General features: G+C 44.0%; 1 protein-coding gene across 1 annotated transcript in view; it reads left to right on the top strand.

Moving 5' to 3' along the window:
* The first annotated feature begins 1,656 nt into the window (after window positions 1-1,656).
* The window catches only part of RGS8 (regulator of G protein signaling 8), a 66,051-nt gene continuing 55,635 nt past the window's right edge, over window positions 1,657-12,072 (top strand). Inside the window, exon 1 of the mRNA XM_058274825.2 lies at window positions 1,657-1,780. The gene's annotated coding sequence lies outside the window, so the exon portion shown is untranslated. The remainder of the gene's footprint in view (window positions 1,781-12,072) is intronic.

The raw sequence follows: 12,072 nt of genomic DNA, 5'->3' as shown, positions 1-12,072 counted from the left end.
GTAATCTTTGGATTGGAGCCCATCAATCAAAGTTCTGTGCACTCCACTGGTAAAGAGGATGGGGGCGTGACCCTTGCTAGACTTATCAGGCTCTCTCTCCTGGAAATATGAAACTTGAGTTCAGTGAAACCAGGATGGAAAATACTTGAGTCAATTTATTCTGACAGGGTTGCCCTGAAGAGATTGTCCACTGGTTTCTGTCACCTATAAGCCTGATACTTCCCTGGTCCCTACCTTTTCTGGGACTTGGACATTCAGTTTTTCTCCTCTTTCTGGGAGCTTTCTCAGAGTTAGGTTCTATTGCTTGCAACTGAACTCTGTTTCACATTTATTGAGACAATGACCTGAATGGAGAGATGCCTTTTATTATTCCCATTTTACAGATGAAGAATCTGAAGCAAAGATGTTAAGGTTTCTCAAAAGTAAGGGTCAGTAGTGAGAGTGAAAAAAATAATTACCTTGACAATAATTTACAACTCTGTACATTTTTTTAAAAAATGGGGAATAGAGATAGCTTGTCAGAACTTTACATTCCATCTTGGCAGGGGAGTGTCAGTGGGCTATCAAGTCATCTGGTGGCATTCCATGGCACACTCCATGGCACAGGCTCATCCAGTCTTTGGCCCTATAGATCACTTACAGTTCACCAAGAGCTAAGGAAACGCAGTTCCTGGGTTCTGAAGGTGATCAGGTGTGAGGTGTCACATTGATATGGAGACCACAGTTAGAGAAAAGTCATTGTCTTCAACTGGCTCTGGTGACTTTGAGCCAAGTGTGTTGTGGCCCAAGGAGGAAGAGGTGTGTGTGTATGTGTGTGTGTTAGTGTGAGTATGAGTGTGTGGACTTCATAGCTCAGATTCTTGGGTGTTTTCTGTCAATAAGCATTTATGCTAGGCCTTTGGCTGAGGAGAACAAAATTGGTTAAGAGTGGAAATTATGAGACTCAAAGTTTTCCCTCTAAGGCATAAGACCAATAAAAGTGTGAAAGTGAGAGAAGGGTGAATGATGCCCCCAAAGGATTTTTAAAAACTCACACATACATAAAAGCACATTTACAAAAGAAGGAGGAAAATCAGGAAAAGGCAGAGTAACCAAAACCAAAGAAAGAAATGAAGAGAAGATTTGTGGCAGACTTCAGTTAGTCTACTTCTTCTAGGTCAGAGGATGTCTGATTTCCCAGCATTCTGCACTGGTAATTTTTCCCCTTCCACTATCTTCTGCCTGCTTAGAATGATGGAGGGGAGCTGTGAGTAAGTGAGCAGATGTTGGGAGCAACAGTGTCTCCTTAGATATCTAGAGGTCACCAACTCCTGCATGTGGTCACAGAGGAAGCGGCTTTCTGCTGACACAACATTGGGGTGAGGGATGGTGGTAGCCCTGAACCCTGTTCCCCCAGGCCCAAAGTTAATTGCTAGACTTTGAATGCCAAGAGAGTTGGTTGGATCTAAGGGTCTCAGCATAGAAGGACACAATCGGCTTCTGTCTAGGAGCCAGACTGGTGGCAGGAGAGATGGAACTGTGCTAAGAAACGCAGATCTAAAATTATCCTGCCCTATTTCTGCAGCTGAAAGACACACACTGGGAAAGTCATGGGTATTATGCTGTCAGTCCATTGATGCTTCTTACCCCTTGTCTGAGCTATTATTTCATTTCCAGGTTTGGGAGAGCCCAGGCATGCCTCGACAGAGAGGGGCTGAGAGCAGCTGTGAGCAGGTCTGCCTGACCTTCATACATTTCCTGGAAGGACACTGTTATGGATTGAATTGTATCTTCCAAAAAGGTACGGTCGAGTCCTAACCCTCAGTCCTGTGAACATAACCCCATTTGGAAAGAGGATCTTTGAAGATGTTATTAGTTAAGATCAGGTCAGACTAGATTAGGAGGGGCCCTTAAGCCAACATGACTGGCGTCCTTATAAGGATTGGAGATTTGGTCATGGTCAGCAAGAGAGAGACAGAGGGGTGGCCAAGCGACAGAGGCAGAGGTTGAGCTTTGCTGCCACAAGCCAAGTAACACCATGGCTTGTCAACCACCCACCAGAAGCCAGGGAGGAGCCATGGAACGGGTTCTCCCCTTTAAGAGGATAGGTAACCCAGCCGACACCTTGGTTTTGGACTTCAGGCCTCCAGAACTGGGAGACAGTATTTCTGTTGTGTAAGCCCACTAGTGTGGGGTCCTTTTTTCTGGCAGCTGTGGTACATCAGACACAAGGAGACCCAGGCCAGGGTTTCCTTTTCACTGTTCCCTGGGAGGGGTGAGGCCAGTCAGTAAGGGGGGGATTCCTTTGTCAGGCCACATTGTAAAGGGGTGAGGCCCACGTGGAAGACAGAGAGGGAAATAGATTTTTCCCCGGGCGATTCCTTGATGGACTAACATTTCTTTCCCAAGCTTACTGCTGCTTCACCTATTGGTTAAGAGTTTGGAGTCATACTGCCTGAGTTTGAATTCCATCTGCACTATTTACAAGCCTTGCCAACTTGGCTGATTATTTAATCTTTTTAAGCCTCAGTTTTAAATCTTTACAATAAGGATAACATTCAAGCCCGCTTCACGGTTTATAGTAAGGATTTAAAGAAATTCAGGCCTTTTTGTTGCCTTTTGCAGATCTTGTATTTTTACAAATTGAAGGTTTGAGGCAATCAGGTGCTGAGCCAGGCTATTGGAGCCATTTTTCTGTGTCACATTTTAATTAAGGTGTGTACATTGTCTTTTTAATCAAAATGCTATTGCACACTTAGTAGACTATGGTATAGTGTAACCATAACTTTTATAAGTGCTGTGAAACCAAAAAATTTGTGTGACTTACTTTATTGCAATACTTACTTCCTTTTGGTGGTCTGGAACGGAACCCGCAGTATCTCTGAGGTATGCCTGTAATCCACACAAAAAGCTTAACATCATACTGACATATAGAAAATATGCAATCAATGTTTGTTGATGATGATGATTAGATAGCTGTCTTAGGTGCCTCTGCCCTTAGAATTTTCCTGGCCCCACCATGGAGATCATCTGGCGCCAGGTCAGGAGGTTGCTTGAATTATTCTCCTAATGGTGCGAGAGGGGAAGGGCAGAAAAAGGAATAAGGATGATTTGACAAATATTAAAATCAAGTTATTTAAGCCTCTTGGCATACCCTACCCTGCTTCCTACTTCACTATGGACTTCTAGGCTCGAGGCCAAGCTCGAATGGCCAAGTTTCTTAGAAAGTTGGCTGAAATTGCAGCTGGCTGCAGTGTTCTCAGTGGGTGGGAGGACACGTTCCTCAACTGGACCAGCTCTGGGGAAAGCAAAGTAAAAATGATCATCTGCCTCTCCAGCCTCCTTCCTCCATCCTTTCACCATAGGAGAGTCCTCTCAGGCTTACGGGGTCTTTAAGATCTTTCCTTATTCCAATAAATATCTGGTTTTAGAAAAGGATCTGAAATGAATTCACACTGAAGTGTAAATGACTGACCACCTCAAATGTTACCTTGATATAAAATAATATATTCCCACATTGCTTTCTAAAGTCAGCCCATGGGAGTGTCAGGCCTTCCTACTTCAGTAGTTACGTACCTGCTCTCTGCTCGTTTTTGCTCTCTGCTCGTTTTCCAGTCTCTCCTCTGTATCTCAACACAGGCAAGTAGCATCATTAGCAGCATCAGTTGAAGAAGGGAGCCAAATCATTGCCCTGATTTACAAGATGTATCTCCAAAAATTACTCAGGAATCCTGGGGCACTGAATCTGACAGTGAGGAGAGGGCCAGCCTCTTGGCTCCAATGTCCTCTGCAACCCATTCCCATTTGCTTCTAAAACTCTCTACATTTATAGAAGAAGCATTGAACAGGTGGCTACTGACACCCTGGCAGAGTCAGGGCTATGAGAGGCATTTCTGGGAATTTGAAACCCACAAGAATGGGAAGAGCTGACCACTCTCCTATATACAGCCCTGTTTGAAAAGGGACTTCTCTCTATACATTCCTTGTCTTTTTCTTTCTTTTGTCATTTGTTTGTACATAATGCAAATGTTTACTCCTACCTTAGTATTGATTCCATGAGTATTATGAGATCATCTCTAAGGCTTTCTGCTTCCTGCTTATGCTTATCAATGCTGTATATTCTAGAGTAGCTTTTTTTTTTTACGGTGACACAGAGTAAGAAATACATTGCATATCTTCACCCACACTACACATATATACATACATATATGTTCTTTCACACAACAGTACTCAATCGTTATTATGTGTAAAAAATGCTGCCCACAAATTTTGAGACAGATTTCATTGATTTCATAGGTCACAGCCTGTAATGAGGAGGCTAGGCCTCCTGTTTGCCCTGGGCCAGCACACGATACCAATGGGTGTGTGTGGCCTGAGTGCCTCTGCAATGGGCTGATGACTACCACGTTCGCCCTTGGTCAGCCTGGTGGTTCGCGCCTCTTGGGGTTCACTCATCCTAGCATGGCCACCCTCACTCCCAGCACTACACCAAGGACACCTTGTATCTCCGATGTAGTCGTCTTGGCCAGGAGTGGGGGAAGTGAGGATGTGTCTGGGATTCACACCCAGCGAGTGACACACATAAAATGTCACCATATCAGCAACTCCTCTTTCCATAGTGGAAATGGCAGAGAGGGAATGGAAAAGGAACCTCTTGTAGGGTGAAGAATCTGGGTGAAGGGTTAGTACCATGCAGCTCCACTTTTGTCCCTCTTTGGGTTTGGGACCAAGATGGTCTCCCACCCACTTACCTGCTTTTCCCACGTTGGTGCATTTTTTCTGGGGAGGACTGAATTTGAGAAGGCTGTGGCTCCTTGTGGGCACGGTGATTTAAACCCAAAGGAAGGCCTGGGATGGGGCTTGCCTGGGAATGGTCTAAGTGCAATCATTTTAGGCATGCAATCTCAAGGAGAGATCTCACCAGCCCATTATCATGTACCCTCATGTATCCTGGGAAGTGATTCCTCTGCTAGTTTATACAAGCAGAGAGACACAGAAATTGCAGGTATGCCCATTGGAAGAATCACTAGTTCTCTGAGTTCCAATGGATGAAAAGGTACCTTTCTCTCAGTTTGCCCTGTGGATATCTACGTTTAACACAGTGCTACTTAGGCTCATATTTAAAGCGACAGTGAACTTTCAATTGTACACATGTGAAGCGTTTACATATTATCTTCCTAAGTCTTTATATACTGTTTCCTCTCACTTCTTTAGGGCAGAGACTGTATCATCTCATTCCTACTTTATATCTCCTGTGAAACTAAGCATCACATCATGACCTTGATGATGTTTGATAAATATTTGTTAAATAAATGATACAATTTGTGATTTGACTCTTACCAATTTTTATCTCGCACCAGCTTTTCTCAATACTTGGTCTACCCCATGCATACCTCCCTGACTTCCCAGTCAATGTGTGCTGAGGGAATACAAACAAAATACAATTAGGAAGGCAAATCTATTTTGAAATACTCACCTATAAACAAATGTAGGCCAAAGGCAAATTTAAATGAATCTCAGAATTGTCTGTAGTTATTATCCATGACCCTGTGCCGCCCCAAATTTTACAGATAATCAGGTCATAGTTGATATTGGTTCTGTATTTCCAGTTTAGAACAGAGGAATTCGGGTGGGAGGATGCTGTGAACATGGACTAGGAGAAAATAAGGTTAGAAAAATCCTGGAGTTGTGGTGAGTTAAAGACACAAAAGCAGATGGAATGATATTTTTCTGAGTTGAACTTTATGGAAATGTGCCTCAGTCCACCCCTATATAGCTCCAGTTCATTTTGGTATCTCATCAGATTTGTTCAGGCTTAAGGGAAGGGAATCAGTAGGATTTGTGGGACCAGAACAATTTCTTGTTTAGATTAGTGTAACCTCTTCTTGAGATGACACAACTTTCCCAGTCCCAGAGTATGGATCTGGTTTACAGCTTTTGCTACAACTCAAGTATTTCTCTCAGTACTCTGGACTGCCTGAGAAAGTGATCTTTCCTCTCAAAGGGCACAAGTAGGGAGTTTGTGGAGGTTGAAGCCTGGAGAACAAGGAATCTTTGCAAAATTTAAATCAGCACACTGATTTTGACTTGTATGTCCTGTGAGGACCATTCAGAACCTCTCTTTATGTTGTCCAGCACTGTGGAGTGCAGGGCACACAATAAGTACTCAATAGGCAACTCTTCGGGTGAGTGAATAGATGAGAGCATGAATGAACTCGCTAGAATCACCTTTCGTCATTTTCCTACATATTGTGGTGACCCATTGCACTCCCATTGAGAGGAGGGAACGTACTGACTGGGCCATATTCTTGGCCTATTAAGTAGGTAGGTGGACACCAATTTGGTGTAAATCAAAGGGTAAGCATTTTCATCTCCTCCAAAATCTCTCCCCCAATGACCCAGCCCATGCTTTTGACCTGATCTGAAATTCCCATCGTTATCATCAATTCAACAATAAAGTTGAAGAGTTGAATTTATTCAGCAAGTCACAAACTGTAAATATTTTACTTAGGATTTTACCCTCTTCAATCAGTTTATCAGATTAGCTGATTGATCCTTTTGTCAACAAGTGTATGAAACATAAGACAAATAATTTAGAAGCAGAGAACCCAGAGTGACAAACTCTGAGGGCAGATGGTGGGTGGCTCAAGGATTTCAGTGTAAGGACTGACTAGCCTCTAAGGAGGACCCCTTTGCCTTTGCCTGTTTAGGTGGGGAGTTCTGCTTCCCGATTTTACCCAGGCTTGGCCCCATCCCCAGTAGGAAGCCAAGATCTTTTATAAATATCATTCAATTTTCCCAGCGGCTGGAGAAGACACGTCTAAAAGTAGCTTTGAGGTCAACCCTGTAATCTTAGATCCTCCCAGAAGCAGCTACCTCTGATCTAAGCCTTGTAGGGACCTCCTTTGTGGTACATGTTGAGGGTATACTTTTTGTCCTAAAGGATAATTGGAAATGGATATGACTGAAGGGAGGTAACATTTCTGACCTGTCTCTGTGTCTGACTTTGCTGCCAGATTAAATTTCTTAAAATGCTTCTCTTACAATATCAGAGTTCTGCTCAAAAACATCCAGCGGTGGCCTGTTGCACGTCAGCTCAGTCCTCACTATTGCACCACTATTTCCACCAATTTCACTTATTTGCCTTGTTTGGAACAGAGCTATAAGTAGGGGAAAAAGATAGTTTAAATGTCAATTTGATACATTTAAGAAGTTCACAAGAAGCATGCCAAACACCCTGGGTAAATTTATGTGACAAATTCCTTAAATGATGAACAATATCTGCAATTTATTCACTCTAACTGGGGAGCCTGGCAAAACTATTAGATCGGGATTCAGAAAACTTGAATTTGAATCCTACTTCTGCTATAAGCCCTTCAGTAATTAGTTCTTTTATGGTGTCTCAGTATCCTCAAAGGTAGGTACCCACTGGATTAACAATTGATGGTCAAATTAGATGTTGACTGTGAAAGGACTTCAAATATAAAATTTCATCAATTAACTAAATTTAGAGATTGCCTCATTTTTAAAAGAGAAGTCCCAATGTTTTAGTCTATTATTCAAGAAACTGCCCATTTATGATATACAAGCAAAAGGGATGTGATGAAACATTTATCAGAGCTTTATATTTTTGCATCAGTTTTTAAGTAAAGTGCTGTTCTAGTTTTTTGTACTCTATAAAATAAATATAACACAATTTGGTCTTCCCGAGATACCTGTGACCTCTAGCAATTCCCCTATTTCACGAAGTGTATAGAAATGACAAGGGTTCTTAACCGTTTTTGTCCCACTTTTTGTCCCCTTTGCCAGTCAGGTGAAAATCACAGACCTCTTACTAAGTCCACACTATACTGTGTATTATTTAATAAATACACCTGCACCAACATGTCCCCATAAGAATAATGTTTTTTAAGTTTCAGTTCAAGCTCACAGATCCCTTGATAAGAACCCCTGAATTAGAAGTTAGAAGAATCACACTGCATCTCCAGCAGGCAGAGTCAACTTGAGGCTGACCCAGGGTCTAGTCTGAAATACCACCCTGGACTGGCACTTCCTGTTTCTTGAAAGAGGAACCAAGAAAGGTATAGCTCTTGGTTGCATTTTAGGAGGTGGGTAAGAGTGTGCTCATTAAAAAAAACAAAAACAAAAGCAAAAAAATGCATGGGCAAATTAACTCACACAGTTCTAGAGTGTGTGGTGTTGGGTTTTTTGGTTTGTGGGTGAGGTTGGAGTGAATGGTTACACCTGCTTCCTTCCATCTCCTGGGGCAAATGGTTTCAGCTGCTGCCCAGCAACAGCAGTTTCATAAAAGCCTTTGAGAGTAGCTTGGAAAATGTGTTAGCCAATAGTTGGACGGGACCCTCCCTAACAGCTGAGGGATGCTCCTCACTGGAGCAGAGAATGGGGCAGAAGCAGATGGAGCCTTTTCTCCCCCTGACCCCCAGGGCACATTGGTATGCACTTAGGACTCAGCGGGGGCGGAGCAGACTCGGCGGGCTTTTGCCCTCTGCAGTCTCCCTCGTGGGCTGTGAGGTACTGGGTCTTATCCAGGGCAGGCACTCTGTAAGGGATTGAGCGCCTATTAAATGTGTCCTCTCACGTGTCATTAATCAAGCAGCTGAATGGGGCCGGTGCTGCCGGAGCACAGCGTTCCTCAGGCCCCAGGGATCCCTTTCTCCAGATCCCGGACATTTTGGCTCAGGAAATAGAGATATCAGTCCTGCCAGGAAAGCCCCAAGCCTGCGGCACGTTGTGGGCCACTCCAGGGGTTTCCCTGCATCCCTCGCCTGGGATTCGCAGGCTCCATCACAATCCCAAGGGCTCTGTGAATCCCCCTGGATTCCTAAGCACCCTGCAGCAAGGAAGCCAACTGGGGAGCCTCCAACAGGGAGCTGCACGGGAGTTTCTGAGGACACAGCCTTATGGTGCATGTCTGGCCTGTTTTGTAAAATGTTTTCCTCTTTCCCTGTGGCAAGTGCCGTTCCCTGGGGGCTGCGATGGGAAAGTTCTCGGTCGGCATCCCTTGCCGCCCTCTCCCCCTCCACCACTGAGGCCTGGTCCCCAAGCTAATCCCTGCTCCCAGGAGGATGCTAGGAGCTGTCTGCAAAAGTCAGCCGCCTCCTCCCCCTGCCCCACCCCCTTCCACACGCACTGTGAAAGCTCCTTTGGTTTCTAAGTACTAGACACCCGTTCAGCCACGGCTCTCCTTTCAATGCCTTTTATCCTAGATAGAATAAATAAAGTTGACGAGGGCCTGCCTCTATCCTGATGAGAAAAACCTTCTGGCCTGAGAATGGAGGCATGTTCCCAGGGTGATGAAAGTATAGCAGGAGAGGAGAGGTGACTTTTAATATGAAAAGATGATTTAATATGTGCAAATCATACCTCCCTCTTTGCAATAATCTATCTTTTGCCTTAACCTTTTCAGAATCACAAAAGATAGTCGAATTTTACCCAAGTGGTTTTCGTCTCTCTAGGTTCTCTTTTGCAGACATGCAATGAGTCTACGAGCGCTACATAGACATTCTGAATATGTGAAACTGCACATTCATTTCATAGACGTGTGCACGCAGTTACACACACGTTGTGCTAATTTCCCCTTGTTCTGATTTATGCATTGAGTTCCATGCTTATGAAGTAAGGATTCTTTCAAGGTTATACAAAATGGTAAATGTCCGACTAGCTGGGATGACTCTGCCCTTTTCTTATTCAGGACTGGTGAAATTCTGAACACTGATGGAGTTTTCTCATTTAACCTTCACCCTCATCTAAATAATGCTGGTGATTTTTTTTTAGCAACCAAAATACCAGAAGCCTTGGGGAAAGGGGTACATGGTTTTAATTTTAGGGGGAAAATCATTATGCATCAGGGAGAGTGTTTTAGTTTGCTAGAGGCTGTGGGAGCAATGTACCAGAAATGTACATGCTTTTATAATGGGAATTCATTAGGTTAAAAGCTTACAGTGAAAATGTCCAATTCAAGGCATCATCAAGAGATGCTCTCACCAAGGTGCAGCTGTGGACAATCAGGCACATGGCTACGTCTCTCCTCAGCGGCGGGAGATCAACACAGGGCAGGGCACAATGCCTGTCTCTCTCCTCTCCTCCCAGCCCATGGCTTTTCTCTCTCCTGGCCGCAGGAGACCTCTCTCTATCTCTGGTGCTTCCCCCCCCCACCCTCGCCGTGTGTCTATGGGTTTTCAGTACGCAGTTTACAAAGGACCCTGGTAAGAGGATTAGGACCTACCTGGGTCCCGCAATCGGATAAAAGGCCCTTAACTGAAGTGATCTAATTAAAAGTGATCTAGTCAAAAGGTTACTTAATCTAATCAAAAGGCTCATCTACAATGGGTTTGTAGGCACAGGAATGGGTTTGCTTCAAGAACAGAATACTCCAGGTCCACAAAAGACTCAAATCAGCACAGAAGGGCTTTAGGCTGTTTTTAGGAACTTATGCAATTATTTTTTGACTTTTCAGATTGAGGGATTGTGTTTCTTGAAACAAATTTCATGTAGAAGGTAATAATAATAAAGAACTACCTTTACTGAATGTTTCTATGTAGCAGACATTATTGAAAGTGAACACGAATCAATTCACTTATGATCTGTTTTACAGATAAGGAAGTTGCGACACAGGTAGAAGTAACAGTCCTAAAGTGACACAGCTTTTTTTTTTTTAAAGATTTATTTTATTTACTTATCCCCGCCCCCCCCCCCCCCCCGCCATTATTTGCCCTTGCTGTCTACTCTCTGTATCTGTTTGTTGTGTGCTCTCTTTGTCTGCTTGTCTGTTTTTTCTTTAGGAGGCAATGGAAACTGAATCCAGGACCTCCCATGTGGGGGAGAGGCCCTCAATCTCTTGAGCCTCCTCTCTTCTCTGCTTTGTTGTGTCTCTCATTGTGTTTCCTCTTCGTGTCTCCTTGTCGCATCATCTTGTTGAGTCAGCTTGCCATGCCAGCCTATTGTGCCAGCCAATTGGGTCAGCTTGCTGTCTTGCTCTTCTTCCCTAGGAGGCACGGGAACCGAATCCGGGGCTGCCCATGTGGTAGGTGGGCACCCAAATGCTTGAGCCACATCCACTTCCCCACACAGCTTTTAAGTGGTGGAATGGGGATTCAAACCAAAGCAGTCTGGCTCCAGTGCCTGCCCTCTTAACAATTATGATCATCAAAGCAACCCAAACAACGAAATAAACCAAACAAGGATCAGATAATGCCACATCCTTATTCAAAGGCTATCCGTTATTTGTGAACTTTTCATGGTTTTGGCTTCTTCCTTCTCATTTTACCTTTTCCTCATTTTTCTGACAAGCAGTCCTTTGCCAGAGGGCAGCAGGGGAAGGAACAGACAGGGGAATCCAAATGCATTCACTTCCAGTGATCATCAGTCATTCTAGTAAATGTCAAGTGAGGAAAAAGACCACAACCAATAGCTTCTAGAGACATTTGGATTCTATTTATTATTATTACTATTTTTAAAAATATTCATTTTTATTTATTTATTTCCCTTCCTCCCCCCCACCAGTTGTTTACTCTCTGTGTCCATTTGCTGTGTGTTCTTCTCTGTCCGCTTGTATTCTTGTCAGTGGCACCTGGAATCTGTGTCTCTTTTTGTTGTGTCATCTTGCTCCATTAGCTCTCCTTGTGTGTGGCGCCACTCCTGGGCAGGCTGGACTTCCTTTCATGCGGGGCAGCTCTCCTTGAGGACCACACTCCTTGTGTGTGTGGCTCCCCTACGCGGAGGACACCCCTGTGTGGCATGGCACTCCTTGTGCGCATCAGCACAGCACATGGGCCAGCTCACCACACGGGTCAAGGAGGCCCTGGGTTTGAACCCTGGATCTCCCATGTGGTAGGCAGACGCTCTATCTGCTGAGCCAAGTCTGCTTCCCTCCAGTTATTTTTATCCTTCTTCTCACTATGCCAGAATTTTCTTATACCCTGAATTGGATACATGTATCTATACACATTGTAGCTTTTGGAAACCCTCCAGTTCCTATGTCCTTACTTTTCTCCTACTTCAGTTTGAATCATTCTAATAAGCATTTGACCACCATTTGGCAATGGAGAGTGGTTTCCCACCATAGCATTTTCT

Source organism: Dasypus novemcinctus, chromosome 13, assembly GCF_030445035.2.
Source record: "Dasypus novemcinctus isolate mDasNov1 chromosome 13, mDasNov1.1.hap2, whole genome shotgun sequence".
NCBI lineage: Eukaryota > Metazoa > Chordata > Mammalia > Cingulata > Dasypodidae > Dasypus > Dasypus novemcinctus.
The sequence above is the reverse complement of the archived record's forward strand: the minus strand, read 5'-3'. Positions and strand labels throughout refer to the sequence as shown.